Genomic DNA, 15,519 nt, shown 5'->3' with positions numbered 1-15,519 from the left:
ACCCCAGCTCTGGGGCCCTGTTATGGGCTGAATTATGTCCCCCCAAGTTCATATGTTGAAGTCCTAATCCCTCAGTACCTCAGGCTGTGACTGTATTTGGTGTATTTGGAAATAGGGCCTTTAAAAAGTTAAAATGAGGCCATTAGTGTGGGCCCTAATCCAGTCTGACTGGTGTTCTTATAAGAAGAAGAAATTTGGGCACACAAAGGGATACCACACACGTAGAAGAAAGATGTGAGGATACAGCAAGAAGATGGCCATCTGCAAGCCAAGGAGAGAGGCTCCAGAAGCCAAACCTGATGGTACCTTGATCTTGAACTTCTAGCCTTTGGAACTGTGAAAAAATAAATTTCTGGTGCTTAAGCCACTCAACCTGTGGTATTTTGTTATGGCAGCCTGAGCTGACTAACACAGGTCCTATATGCTACCTGTCTAGAGTGACAAGGAACCTCTCAGGGGTGGACTTTCCATTTCCCTCTTCTTCCTGCCTCAGTTGGAATATTCTAGATCATGCCTCCCTGAAAGAGAAGATGAAATGGAGAAGCAAAGAGATTCCTCCTTCTCTCCCTTTACCCTTCCTGACAAACTTAAGCTTGGTTCTGTGAAAGGCACTCCTGCACAGATGCTTTTCTATCTCCTTTAGTCTTGGACACAAGTCACTTCCCCACTGATGAAGCTGGGTAAAGGTAGGGTCCTCAAGCCTCTGACATTAGTTTTGTTTTGTTTTTTTTTCCCTTCAAAACTCTGCTTTCTTGTGCATAAATGTAATGGGTTAATTTGTATCTGAGGGAATTCTTATCTGAAAGAAGATGTCTTAGTTTGAGTTTTCTCTAAATCAGGTCCTGAGACAAGGATCTGGGGGCAGGTAGTTTATTTTTGAAGTGGTCTCAGGATGCACCGAGAGGGAGTAGGTATATAAGACAGAGACGGGTGGAAAGTCAGTACAGAGTGCTTTCAGGTATGGATACCTGTGGGAACCTGGACTCAGTCCTGCCAGGGACACTATAAGAGACTGTGTAGTCACAGCAAGGGGCAAGGAAGCTAAGGCATTTATCCACCATCTGCTGCTCATGTGTGAAGGGTTGGTTCTAGAGGAGTGAACTAGCCACTAATCTGGCTTACCCTGGGAGTGGGCAGATCATGCTTCTACAGGCAGAGGAAGTCTAAGGTCAAAGAGACACAGACACTTGAAGTAGGAACCCATTGCCTCGTGAAAGGAACTGTCCACCAATAATATAGGCAACCAAATCTACAGGAATGTGTTAAGGGGATATTGGCAAGGCACCAACTGTCTGTTGCCGAACACTAGTTTTCAGATTTGAGGAAGCTGGACTTATGTTCTCTAAAGTTATAGCTCACTCTGTTAGGTACCATAAAAACAGATCTTTAGTGCTTTGGGCTTTTTGTGGCTAATTCCTGCTTATCCACCAAATCCCCATTTTAGAGCCATCCTGCCAGAACTTAATTTATTCTTATAGTTCTACAGCAGCTGTTCTTGGATTGACCCTGATCATTGTCTCTTGGTGGTCTACTGGAGTATACCTGAAAGTACACTCTGTCCTTCCTGCCCCCCAAATCTCCCAACAAGCCATACAAGAAAGCAGGGGCTTCAGTACCCTCCACCCCCACCCCCACCCCAAGATCCTTATTTCCTAGTAAGTCATGTGTGGGGGGAGAGGGGTAGATGTTATAACGTGGCCATAAGCCTACACAGTGCCTTCTGTATAGGTTCAGCCATGTTCTGGGCTTGTTAAATTACCGGTGGGCAGGGTCTGTCAGAAGACTGAAGATCATCCTGAGAGGTAATTATTATAAGGGATGAGGAAGCTAGGGGTGACAGCTTGATCAAGTAACAAGCCTTAGTCATCAGAGGAGAGAGGCCATTCTGAGAATGGTGTGGTGTCTGTGACTCAAATTTGTCTCTGACCTCCCTTTAGATCATGTCTCAGTCCTTCAGAGAGTTGAGGTGAAAGCTATAAATGAGAATTAAGAGTTTTGTGCTAGAACTGTTGGACATAGAGGTACAAGCAAGATAACTTAGGGACCCCTCTAAAATAATGTAATGCAATGAAGAGAGAGAGGACTTCTCTTCCAGTTCCAACAATGTCCATGGAGAGTGCTGGAAAAGAGCAGGAGGAATCAGAAGCCACGTGGTATGTGACAAGTTTTGTTCCTCAGCACAGGTGGGATGCCCCCAGGGATTTACCAGTGTTACTTGGACAGAGCTTGATTGATGGGTATGTCCTGATAAGTTGAGGGGGAAAGCCATGAAATCTGGTTTGGCCGATTAATGCAATCTCATTTATTCCCATAGGCTTATGGGGACTGAGCAAACCCTAGCTGCAGATGAAACATTCTGGTTGATAGGGATAAATTCTTTCATTTCTTTCCACAATCAAGTTTAGGATAGTCCTATACTGCCTGGTCTGTAGTGGGTGCTCAAAAATTTTCATTGGATGAATTACCGTTACTCACATTTGGTAAACATCAAGAGTGAGCAGGATTGGAGAACAGATCCATGACAAATTCCTGGGGTGAGGAAGCAATGGATTCTTTCTTATTTGCTATGTCTTACAGAAATAAGTACTTGTGATAAGAAAACACTTATAGATAATGAAATGATTTTGTCACTGTATAAACTTCAGAGAAATCAAGTTATTGCTGAATAGTGCTTTAACTAATTGCTCTTAGTTTACCATTATTCGCTAGCATTGTGCCTTTGGCCAAGTTATTTAACAGCTGTGAGCCTTGGTTATTCTGTAAAATTGAGATAATGTTACCTACCTAGTGATTAGGTATCATTAGCTAATGATATTGAGAGTATTGAAGTTAATGTACGTGAAGTGCCTAGTACAGTGCCTGGGACATGGCAAGTATTTGGTGATGATGATCATAATGATGATGATTATTACCATATCTTAGATAATCTCTGACTATGCTAAATAAGCTCCATCTAGGGAATTGCCTCTACTTTGTTCTTTGGTTTTTAGTTGGTTTTCTAAGAATACATATTTAATGTAAACTTCATAACTTTAAAATAAAGCCTTTGGTGTAGACTCTTATAAAAGTTTCTGGAAGTGTAGATATATCCTCTGTGTGCAGTAGTTTTGTCTTGTCTATTTTTCACTCCCTTAAAGCGAATCAACAGATTAGTGAAGCCTCATCTCCCTTTATACCAACTAGGTTGTATTTTCTGCTTTCCAATATCAGCTTTCGCTTGTTTGCATCTCTGTCAGCTAAACCAGTACCTAAAACTAGGGTCTATTTTGTACTTCTCTTAGTATCTCCTTTGTAAGCTGCTTGAAGAAGGTTTGCTGGAGCTGTGTGAAAGTGCATATTGTTTAAAAGACAACTATTCTAGCTTGAAGGTAGAGGTGTGTTTTTTCTTCTTGGTAAATTCCTTTTCTTTTGATGAAAGCCAAAACTTGAAGTTAGTGGTGACAGATCAGTGTCCTAATTGCTGTGCTGTTGGAAATAAGGAGTGATGTTTATTGCTAATCAAGTAAATAGCAAACCAAATTTCATCAGTGTAGCAAGATGAGCCTACTCGGTGGGCGGGTCTTATAAAATCCTTTTTCTAGTGAGCCTGGGAAAACTTGTGAAGTGGTAATAATAAAAACAGCATATGGTCTTTGCAGGAACTTTGTCATACATAAGCAATGTGCTGTGGGTGTGGTAATGAACATCAGGTGTATTTGGCGCATGACTTCTAAACTTGGGGAAGAGGAATTTTGCTTTTTTGCACATACTGGAATGTGCTTTTGCATTTCTGGTATTAAAAAAAATAGCTTAAGAACTACGTTATTATTTTTTTATTCCTTATTTGGAAGCTATACTGGTGAGCATAAGAAAATACTTAACTTCAGATCTTCAAAGGCATGCTGTAGAGGTTTGGAAAGCATTTGGTTTGGCTTGAAGCAAGTTTGGCTAGTGAAGTGACAGGCACACAAGAAAGAACAACAGGTGAAAAAATGTGGAGTTTCTTTCATCTTTCAAAGGATTTTCTTGATGAATTGAAACAACCATGAAAATAAGCACTGGCCTTTGTGCCCAGTGGCCTAAAAGTACTTAGAGTGGGCCAAATAAGAATCAGGCAGGGGCCTAATGAAAATCAGGCAACAAGCCTAGGCCTAATTAAATATGTGCTGCCTCCCCCCACTTTTTCTTTATTCCCTTTGGCTCAGTTTTTAACAAAAAATCTGGTTTTGTGGTAGAGAGATATTTCTGTTCCTTGACTTAGATTGAGTTAGTAACGACTAGCAAAGACAAACAGAGGCATGAGTTATTCAGTAGAACCGTGAAAATCTTTGTTGGCTAAGTAGATTTTCTTGCTGGCCTATTTCTTTTGAAAACTGCTTGTAAAAATTAACTAATGTATTTGTGGGCTAAAATAAACAATATCTCTTGAAGTGGTTGAATGTGAGTCTGAGATAAAACTTTTCATTTTGTTTGGGAAAGATACTGCATTTGATTGTAAAGATGTTTTTAGAACAGCTTTTAGAGATGTTGATTGAGCTTCCGCAGTTTCCCCAGCTGTTTAAAGGAGTCTGGGATCTATGAGTCATGAATAATTTTCTGATTAAGATCAGAAGACAGATGTCTCCAGAGAATTCTGCAAAACTTTAAAACATATTTGAACAATGTGAAATTGACATAAGAGTAGAACATTTGCTCCAATGCCCAGTTTATGGCATGGGTACAGAGAGGACCTGGGACTGGATCACAGACTCCCAGGTCCTTAGTCAGGGAAGGGGGGAATTCTTTCTTGCCAGTACCTCCCATGGAGAAGTTGCTGCTTAGTTTAGCGTTTGAATACAAATAAAAGTTTTATGTAACTCAGGACATAACATACTTAATTTATTATAGCACATTTATAAAGTCCTAGGAGATGCCTGAATTATAATAATTGGTGAGTCTGTTTTGTGTCTTTCTCCAAAGCCTTTGCTTAGGGAGCGACTTTTGAAGTCAATGATGATGCCAGATTTGGAAGAATTCTAGAGGCATGTGTTTGGGGAGCAGCGCGGATGAGAATCATTGGATCTGCAGACGGTAAGACATTACAAATATGTATGTAAAAGGATGACAAGACAGTCAAATCCTATGACAGAGCATTCCTTTTAAAGAGAAATATATTGCAATACTTAGCCACCGTCAGAGTAGTCATAAACAATACCACCAACAAACCGTACAGTTTCAAAAGAAGCCTGGTACCCTGTTTTCCTTTTGAAATGCTTAATGAAAAGCTGCACAAAAAATTTCTGTGGATTTGAGGATTTTGGAATAAGCAAGCAGTAGGAACAGAAGCCCACGTGCTCTGTCTTTACTGGCTTTGTTTTGGTTTCAAGCTTAGCGCAAAATGTTTCTTCCAAGTGAATGTATGTGTGTTCATGGGATGTTTTCTGCTTTGCTTCACTCAGGCCCTGGTTTGTATCAGTCAGACATTGTTTCATTGTTTCAGTGTAAGAGAAAGCACACCCCTTGAAACAATTAAGGGATCCAAACTTATCATGAGGGCGAATAATAGACTGAAATGTCTATTTAGAATAGGGTTTTAGAAATTAATTACTGGGATAGGTCGCAGAATGCTTCACTGTTTTCTGACGATTAAAAACTACAGTTTTGATAATTAGACCGTGAGAAATTTGTCAGGGCAATATATTTATCATTTATTACTTTAGAAAGAGTCGGCAAACTTTTTCTGTAAAGAGCCAGATAGTAAGTATTTTAGGCTTTGTGCGTTTATAGTGTGAAAGCAGCCATAGACAGTAAGTAAATGAACACAGTAAGTTCCTGTGTTCCAATAAAACTTTAGGTATTAAGTATTATATTTCACATGATTTTAACATGTTCTTCCTTTGATTTTTTTCCAACAATTTAAAAATGTAAAAACCATTTTTAGCTCTGGGTTGTATAAAAACAGGCAATGAGCCAAATTTGGCCCAAGGCCTATAGTTTGCTGACTCCTGCTTTAGAAGAAAAGACCCTGTTATTGTTTACACTAAGATGTCTGAGCATTATTTTTAAAAGCTATGCATTTTTTTTCAATTCACAATTATTTTGTAATTCTGGTCTAGTGATTATTGTTTTTAAAATGCATTGTTAAGGTTGTTTGAGGACTGCAGTATGAGGATTAGCTGAGTGGCACGAGATTTGACAAGTGAAATTCTGACTGTTCTCATTAGGTTCCTATTCCGTTCATCAGTAAAAGGAACTTGTGTCATTGCCTCACTTGTTGCAATGAATAAATCTGTATAATTTTACAAAAGAACAACTGCATGGATTCTTTTGCAGCCTGAAGACTTGAGTGTTAGGCTCCTCTTTATAAAAGTTTCCATGACAATCTGGCCCGAGAGAATGACAGGTTTGCCCTCATGGAGAATTTCTTATTAAGGAAGCTTTTCTTTCACCAGGAAGCTTTATGGGAACTTAATAGGGGGTCAAACAGAAAGGACCAAATAGGACCCTTTCATAAACCATACCTTATACTCACTCTGGCCTGAAAGAGAGCTTGTTTCCTACTGTGTGTGGTGATGGGGTGATGTTCAGAAGCTGAGAGGTTAGAGAGGACCACCATGCTACCCTGGGGTCCTTCCTTCCTAGTGGTAACCAGGAGACCCAGACCCAAGCATGAGCTATTAATATATGGGCTAAGCCAAGAATTATAGGCCCCTAGCTTTCTCTGTTGAAAGAAAGTATGCGGAGTGGTAAAGTGAGTGGGCTCTAAGCTCGACTATCTGAGTTTTTCTCCTGGTTCTGCCATTTACTAGCTGTGTGACTTTCACCTCTCTGTGCCTCATTTTCCTCCTCTGAAAAAAGGGCCTGACAATAATAAATAACAACAATGCCAGGGTTGTTGTGGGGATTAAGTAAGTTAATACTGTTGGCTCTCCTATTTTAGGTTTCCACACCTGCTGAAGTAGGCCAACTATACTACACCGTTTTTTACAAGGAACTAGAGAATCCACAGATTTTCGTATCTTGAGGGTCCTGGAACTAATCCCCCCATGGATATGAGGGACGGCTATCTATGTAATGCATTTTGGAACAGCACCTGGCACATGGTAGTGAAAACTAAATGATAGCTGTTGTGATAATTTTCTTTCTTTTGAGACTTGAAAGTAATGCAACATTTGCGAACTCTTATTTAAAGGGAGATTCCTTTCCTCAGGCATAATCGCTTTGACAATATCATTTAATTTCTTGCTTTTTCTTCCTCATCCATTATCACTCCATCGTTCTACTGATCTATATTTTCCAGCCACCTTAGCCACCCTGTCCTAATACCCATTTTGGATCTTGGCCTTTATTCTCTTCCCACCCACTGCACTTTGTTATAAACTCAGTGATCTCCTGGATCTAAATTGAGGAACACTTGGCTCATTTATAAGAGGGAAGCATAGTTCATCAGGTGTAACCTAATATATTGCCTTGTAGCTGTGGCACAGCCCAGTCTGAATTTGGTTGGAAATCTAGGGGTTTTCCAGGCAGGTTTATAGTATGCTGCTTATACCCTGATAGAGCTGAGATGTTGAGAGGATAGAGCCCAAGGGGGGAAAACTGGTAGTGTTCTGAAGGTAGGCTTTGTGTCTCAACATTTTTTAGTAGGGTGCCCCAGGGGGTTTTGGAGAATGTTCTGTATTGTGAAGACCTTCAAGAAAGACTATGTGCTTGACTATATATTTTGGGCTTGGGTCCCTTTCCTGCCAACAGCTTTCTGGACTGGAAGAGAAGAAGCTTTAAATGTTTCTGTACACTGTTTTAAATCCAGCTAAGGCTTTGTTCTCTTTCCTCTTGGCCCTGTGCTCTGGAGCTGGGCAGGAGTGTGGACAGTTGTTGAGGGAAGCTTTTATTTTTGTTAATTATTATCCTGGATTTGGCTATTCCTATTTTCTTGGAATAAAAGTGAGATATTGTTTGGACTACTCAGTATACAGAGAGTAGGATTTTTATTTATTTTTTCCTAGAGAGGATGCGTTGTATAAGTTTTGGACAAAAGCAATTGTGAAACATTTAAATATGTTTGCATAAGGAAAGGCCATGTTGCATAAGGTTTACATGAGGTCTTTGGCTTCTGCCCTTTTGGATGACTCTAAAAAAGCAGTTCTTAGTCCTATAAGAAACAACGTCTGTGTTAAATTCCTGCTTATCCCTTGAAAACACAATACAGGCCTAGTTTTTCCCCTCATATTTCTTTACTCTCTAGGTATCTCATCCATATGAGACATTCTCCCTGACTTCAAAGGGTATATCAAAGGGAATGAGACTGTGCCCCCAGTATAGTTTTATTTGATTGAGACAATTCATCTAAATGACATTTGCTGTTGTGTTAACTGCTTACACTTTAGGCTCAAGTAGATGATGCCTCTTTCTCTAGCAGAGTAGGTTCCTACTGTGTGCAAAGGGCAAAACCAAGACACATGTTTGGACAACAAGGCACACCAAATGCCTATTTCTGTTGTTCATTTCAAAGGTGAAATATTATCTGCAGTATTTTTACTATAGATTTTCTGGAGTACAACCAGTGGTGTTCGTGATGATCCTGTATTATAAATGAGAAAAGTAGTTTGGGAATTAAGTCATTTGCCTAAAGCCACACAATTGGTACGTTGTGGAAAACTAGGATTTATAACCAGGTCTGTCTCTTTTCACTAACCCAGTCTGCTTCCCTTCAAGCTGATATGGTCTTTGTTAACCATGTGGCAGAAAATGCTCACTTGGGATATAAAAAAGTGTCCTCCAACCATACTTAGAAAATTTTTATAGAAATAGATGGAAAAATATGTTGCTTTTCCAGATTTTAAAACGTAAAAATTTGAAGCTTAAATTACTGAAAAGTGGGCACAATTAACACAGTTAAAATAAACTGTGTGTATAGGTCTATATTCAAAGAATTAGGCATTTAAAATGATTATTTCACAAAACTAATCAAGTCCATAACGTTTGTCAGAGTAAGACATGATTTAGTAAGTACAATATAGGCTGAAAAAATGAACAGTTTCCTGTATGGGTCTAAGTGTAACAGTGATGATCATATTTTAGAATATTTTTTAATTTTAGAATTTTAATCATAAAAGAATTGCTGACAAAGGAATAAGAACTCAGAGTTTCTTGCAAATGCTTAAGAACATCCACAAGTTCTTGCTGCAAAGCAGAGATAAAACAGTCTTTATTTTTGTGTCAGAATTTCCTTTTGGCTCAGATGACCAGATCTACAAAAGAGAAAAGAAGAGATTTTGCAATTTTAAAAAGGTTTTCTGATATTCTTAGGGAAAAAATTGTAAAAGATATATGCATTCTTCTAAGATAGTTTATCTGTCAGTCATCTATCTTATTACTGCACAAAATTCTTTCACTTTTCTCAGTCTTGGTTTCTATTTTTGTCTACAAATACTGACAACTTCTTTATCTAGGTTTTTGAGAGGGTCAAATGATATGTAAAAGTACTTTGCAATGGTTAAAGTGTTATTCATATGGAATGGTAAGTGCATGCAGACAATACTTTTCAAGATTCTCCGATATATTTTCCCCTTGTGATAATATAGTCCCCCCCACTCCACCGCCATCGCCTTTCCTCTGTTACTGCCCCAGGGAAAAACAGGGAGAATGTCAACTAGGGGGTGGGGAGGATAAGAAAAGGAGAGTCTTGTCAGTCAAAAGGGAGAAGTTGAAAACCCTTCAAATTCTAGGAGGCAGAGGGAGAAGAGAGAAAGGAAAGAAGGAAGGAAGAGAGAGAGGGAGGGAGGGAAAAGGGCAAGAACTCAGCATTTGTGTATGGGCTTCATGCATGAAAACTTCCATAGGGTGGGTAGAAACATCCAGAAAGGTTTTAGGAGAGCCTGGAATTCCCCTCTCTCCTGAAGGGAGAATGAAAGCCCATAAGAAAAGTTCTGAGGTCAGCATGGCCCTCTGTGATGTGGAAACAGTAGAGCAGGATTGTGAGGAAGACTCTACGTAGATGGTACTGAGATAGTATTTCTAGTTGCCCAGGGCCTGTACAAGGCATGTACAGGATCCAAAAGTCCTCATGAACCAAAGGCAGAAGGTGCAAACATTTGAGAGAACTGGTAGACTAGAATAGGTCCAAAAGCATTCTACCACCTATTAGATAGATGAACATCAGAAAGTCAGATAATACCAACTATTATCTGAGGGAGTTGGGAAACCATCTTTCCCTGTTAGTGGAAGTCTAACTTGATACAGCTATTCTGGGGAGTTATCTGGCTTAGAGAAATCTGGTCATATACACTAAGATTCCCACTCCTGAGTATATACTCTAGAGCCACTCTGACATGGGACTATAAGGGAACATGTATGAGTATGTTTATTTGGGAAGACAGAAAGTTGGTGGTAAGTGAGGTATCCATTGCTAGGGGAATGAATTAGTGAATTATAGGATATACATATGTAGTGGAATTCTACATACCACTCAGAATTAATTATCTAGATGTACATAAAGCAACATGGATAGATCTTAAAAACATATGTTGAATGAAAAAAGAAAAAAATTGTTCTATAGCACAGTTAGATGTATATAAATTAAACACCTACAACATAAACAGTATTACATATTTCTCAAAGATACAAACATACCTAAATACATTTATGTCTTATAAACATTTGTGTGGATGCCTCTAGCAACAAGGGGAATGGAAGTTATGATGAGAAGTTAAGGGGAAAACAATAAAAATTAATAAAACATGATATAGGCCTTGTGAGGTTAAATGATGGTATACCATGAGCTAAGAGATATAATTAACTCTGAACATTAGGTTAAAAAAAAAAGCTATAGTTTGCATATCTGAATCACGGTGAATGCATATGGTGATATATTGTGATGATTATATTCAGGAGAGGTGGTCCTGCAAGGAGTGACAAGGAGTGACCAGCCTCTATGGGTAAGCTACACATCCAAATTACATAAACAGAAGATTTCAGGACCAGGATGGAATTTAGTAAATTGCTTGTTATTTAGTTCTCCGATGCCCTGGAAGATGAAACATTTACCCCCTGAGATTTATTTTTCACTGACTGATCAAACTCAATGTACTATTTATGTTCTCTGTAACAGGAATTTTAAAGTATATAAATTTTTAAGCGAGAGTCTGATATCCAAAAAGACACATTACTTTCATCTGAAGTAATCTGAAGTTCAACTGGGTGAAATACTGCTATAATTTAAGCTCCTTATTTATAAAATTTGGATCCAGTTAATCAGATTTATAGTGTGAAGTTGGAGCTCTCTATGATAACTAGAGAAGGAGGTCTAATGTTCTTAAAATATTATCCCCTCTGGTCTTCATTATTTACCAGCTCCATGTTGGCTGTCACTACCTTTGTAGATCTCGGTTTCCTCATCTGTAAAATGATTGGACTAGTGCATCATTCCCTAAAAATGCTATGATTTCACAATAACAAAACCAAAAAAGATGATTGAAATCGACTTTCTACTAAATAGAAAGTCCTCCCTGCTGTATTTCCAACAGTCTAACAGGTTTGCCTCAGGGTGAAGAGAAGTTGACAAGCACTAACTCCAAAGGTAGGTGTGAATGAAATTCTATTTCCACACTGTTATCTTTGGGTCACCCAGTGCTTTTCAGAATCAGGCATTTAAAACATTCCAGTGAATTACTCTTTGAGTTATTCTTAACAGTAGAATTGGAGCAATAGATTTATATGCTGGTGCCTCGGTATAATCCCATTATCAGAATCTGTGATTCCAGATGGTGTTAGAAGTAAAATTATTTCTTTAAGTTTCTTTGGGTGCTTCCAGTATAAATATATCCTGGATGGTTTGCAAGATGGTCTTGTAACATAATAATAATAATACCTAATGCATTATAGTACATGCACAGACACTGTAGTAAGTGATTTCCAAATATTAACTCAATTCATTTTCACAATAACCCTGTGAGTTAGATACTATTATTATCCCCTTTTATGGAGGAGGAAAATGAAACACAGAGAAGTTAAGTTGCTTAAAATTTTTGGCTAGAAAGTAGGGGAGATGGGATTTGAACCCATGCTGTTTAGCTTGAGTACATGCTTTTAACCCCTAGGCTTACTATCTCTCTAATATGGAGTGAAGTTCCAGTTTACATCAACATTTTTATATTATACTAGAGATTTTTCTGGACTGTGTTCGGAAAAATGTTCCCATTACTCCGTTGATGGTTAGTTCTTGGAGGAAGATAATTAGGAAAAAAAAAAAACCCATCAGCTTGGCTCTCTTACTCTGATTCTTCCTTCAACCCTGTCTCTTACAACAGTATCTAATATTTATTCATTTCCTCCTCTGTACCAGATATTAAGTGCTTGATTTTTATTAACTTGTTGATTCCTCATGATGCATAACGAGGCTTGCATGATCTTTAGCCCGATCTTACTGATGAGCAAGCTGAGGCTTACGAAAGTTATACATTTTGCTCGTGGTCATATGTCTAAAGATTATCCACCAGTCTACCGGAGCATGCTGTGGCAACATTGCTAAGCCCCTTGTAGGATTGCTTCTTCTTTTTTTTTTTTTAAACGTCTTTATTGGAGTATAATAGCTTTACAATGCTGTGTTAGTTTCTGCTTTATAACAGTGAATCAGCTATACACATACATATATCCCCATATGCCCTCCCTCTGCGTCTCCCTCCCACCCTCCCTATCCCACCCCTCTAGGTGGTCACAAAGCACTGAGCAGATCTCCCTGTGCTATGCGGCTGCTTCCCACTAGCTATCTATTTTACATTTGGTAGTGTATATATGTCAGTGCTACTCTCTCACTTCGTTCCAGCTTACCCTTCTTCCTCCCCGCGTTCTCAAGTCCATTCTCTACATTGGCGTCTTTATTCCTGTCCTGTCCCTAGGTTCTTCAGAAGCATTCATCTTCTTTATCCATTCATCTGTTGATGGACAGTTAGGTTGCTTCCATGTCCTTGCTATTGTAAATAGAGCTGCAATGAACATTTTGGTACATGACTCTTTTTGAATTATGGTTTTCTCAGGGTATATGCCCAGTAGTGGGATTGCGGGGTCGTATGGTAGTTCTATTTGTAGTTTTTTAAGGAACCTCCATACTGTTCTCCATAGTGGCTGTATCAATTTACATTATTCCCACCAGCAGTGCAAGAGGGTTCCCTTTTCTCCACACCCTCTCTAGCATTTATTGTTTCTAGAGTTTTTGATGATGGCCAATCTGACCGGTGTGAGATGATATCTCATTGTCGTTTTGATTTGCATTTCTCTAATGATTAATGATGTTGAGCATTCTTTCATGTGTTTGTTGGCGATCTGTATATCTTCTTTGGAGAAATGTCTATTTAGTTCTTCTGCCCATTTTTGGATTGGGTTGTTTGTTTTTTTGATATTGAGCTGCATGAGCTGCTTGTATATTTTGGGGATTAATCATTTGTCAGTTGCTTCATTTGCAAATGTTTTCTCCCATTCTGAGGGTTGTCTTTTCATCTTGTTTATGGTTTCCTTTGCGGTGCAGAAGCTTTTAAGTTTCATATGGTCCCATTTGTTTATTTTTGTTTTTAATTTCCATTTCTCCAGGAGGTGGGTCAAAAAGGATCCTGCTGTGATTTAAATCATAGAGTGTTCTGTGTTTTCCTCTAAGAGTTTTATAGTGTCTGGCCTTACATTTAGGTTTTTAATCCATTTTGAGTTTATTTTTGTATGCTGTTAGGATGTGTTCTCTAGGAGATGGGTCAAAAAGGATCTTGCTGTGATTTATGTCATAGAGTGTTCTGCCTATGTTTTCCTCTAAGAGTTTGATAGTGTCTGGCCTTACATTTAGGTCTTTAACCCATTTTGAGTTTATTCTTGTGTGTGGTGTTAGGGAGTGTTCTAATTTCATACTTTTACATGTAGCTGTCCAGTTTTCCCAGCACCACTTATTGAAGAGGCTGTCTTTTCTCCATTGTATATTCTTTCTTCATCATAGATTGATTTACCATAAATATGTGGGTTTATTTCTGAGCTTTCTCTCCTGTTCCATTGATCTATATTTCTGTTTTTGTGCCAGTACCATACTGTCTTGATTCCTGTAGCTTTGTAGTATAGTCTGAAGTCAGGGAGCCTGATTCCTCCAGCTCTGTTTTTCTTTCTCAAGATTGCTTTGGCTATTCGGGGTCTTTTGTGTTTCCATACAAATTGTGAAATTTTTTGTAGTAGTTCTGTGAAATATGCCATTGGTAGTTTGCTAGGGATTGCATTGAATCTGTACATTGCTTTGGGTAGTATAGTCATTTTCACAATGTTGATTCTTCTAATCCAAGAGCATGGTATATCTCTCCATCTATTTGTATAATCTTTAATTTCTTTCATCAGTGTCTTATAGTTTTCTGCATACAGGGCTTTTTTCTCCTTAGGTAGGTTTATTCTGAGATATTTTATTCTTTTTGTTGCAATAGTAGATGGGAGTGTTTCCTTAATTTCTCTTTCAGATTTTTCATCATTAGTGTATAGAATGCAAGAGATTTCTGTGCATTAATTTTGTATCCTGCTACTTTGCCAAATTCATTGATTAGCTCTAGTAGTTTCCTGGTAGCCTCCTTAGGATTCTCTATGTATAGTATCATGTCATCTGCAAACAGTGACAGCTTTACTTCTTCTTTTCCAATTTGGATTCCTATTTTATTCTATTTTTATTATCCTATTTTATTCCTTTTATTTCTTCTCTGATTGCTGTGGCTAAAACTTCCAGAACTATGTTGAATAATAGTGGTGAGAGTGGGCAACCTTGTCTTGTTCCTGATCTTAGAGGGAATGGTTTCAGTTTTTCACCATTGAGAATGAGGTTGGCTGTGGATTTGTCATACATGGCTTTTATTATGTTGAGATAGGTTCCGTCTATGCCTACTTTCTGGAGAGTGTTATCATAAATGGGTGACGAATTTTGTGGAAAGCTTTTTCTGCATCTATTGAGATTATCATATGGTTTATCCTTCAGTTTGTTAATATGGTATATCACATTGATTGATTTGCATATATTGAAGAATCCTTGCATTCCTGGGATAAACCCCACTTGATCATGGTTTATGATCCTTTTACTGTGCTGCTGGATTCTGTTTGCTAGTATTTTGCTGAGGATTTTTGCATCTATGTTCATGAGTGATATTGGCCTGTAGTTTTCTTTTTTTGTGACATATTTTTCTGGTTTTGGTATCAAGGTGATGGTGACCTCATAGAATGAGTTTGGGAGTGTTCCTCCATCTGGTATATTTTGGAAGAGTTTGAGAAGGATGTGTTTTAGTTCTTCTCAAAATGTATGATAGAATTCGCCTGTGAAGCCATATGGTCCTGGGCTTTTGTTTGTTGGAAGATTTTTAATCACAGTTTCAATTTCAGTGCTTGTGATTGTTCTGTTTATATTTTCTATTTCTTCCTGGTTCAGTCTCAGAAGGTTGTGCTTTTCTAAGAATTTGTCCATTACTCCAGGTTGTCCATTTTATTGGCATGTAGTTGCTTGTAGTAATCTCTCATGATCCATTGTATTTCTGCAGTGTCAGTTGTTACTTCTCCTATTTC

The 15,519-nt window shown here is 38.4% G+C and overlaps 1 protein-coding gene across 19 annotated transcripts in view; it reads left to right on the top strand.

The window, feature by feature from the left end:
- MTERF1 (mitochondrial transcription termination factor 1) overlaps positions 1-15,519 on the top strand; it is a 571,641-nt gene that overhangs the window by 127,214 nt on the left and 428,908 nt on the right. For all 19 annotated transcript variants that reach the window (XR_008617408.1, XR_003679875.2, XR_003679882.2 and 16 more), the window contains one exon: positions 4,939-5,049. The gene's annotated coding sequence lies outside the window, so the exon portion shown is untranslated. The remainder of the gene's footprint in view (positions 1-4,938; positions 5,050-15,519) is intronic.

The sequence above is a fragment of the Physeter macrocephalus genome, chromosome 5 (genome assembly GCF_002837175.3).
Source record: "Physeter macrocephalus isolate SW-GA chromosome 5, ASM283717v5, whole genome shotgun sequence".
Taxonomy (NCBI): domain Eukaryota; kingdom Metazoa; phylum Chordata; class Mammalia; order Artiodactyla; family Physeteridae; genus Physeter; species Physeter macrocephalus.
Note: the sequence above shows the minus strand (reverse complement) of the source record. Positions and strands in the feature narration are given on the sequence as shown.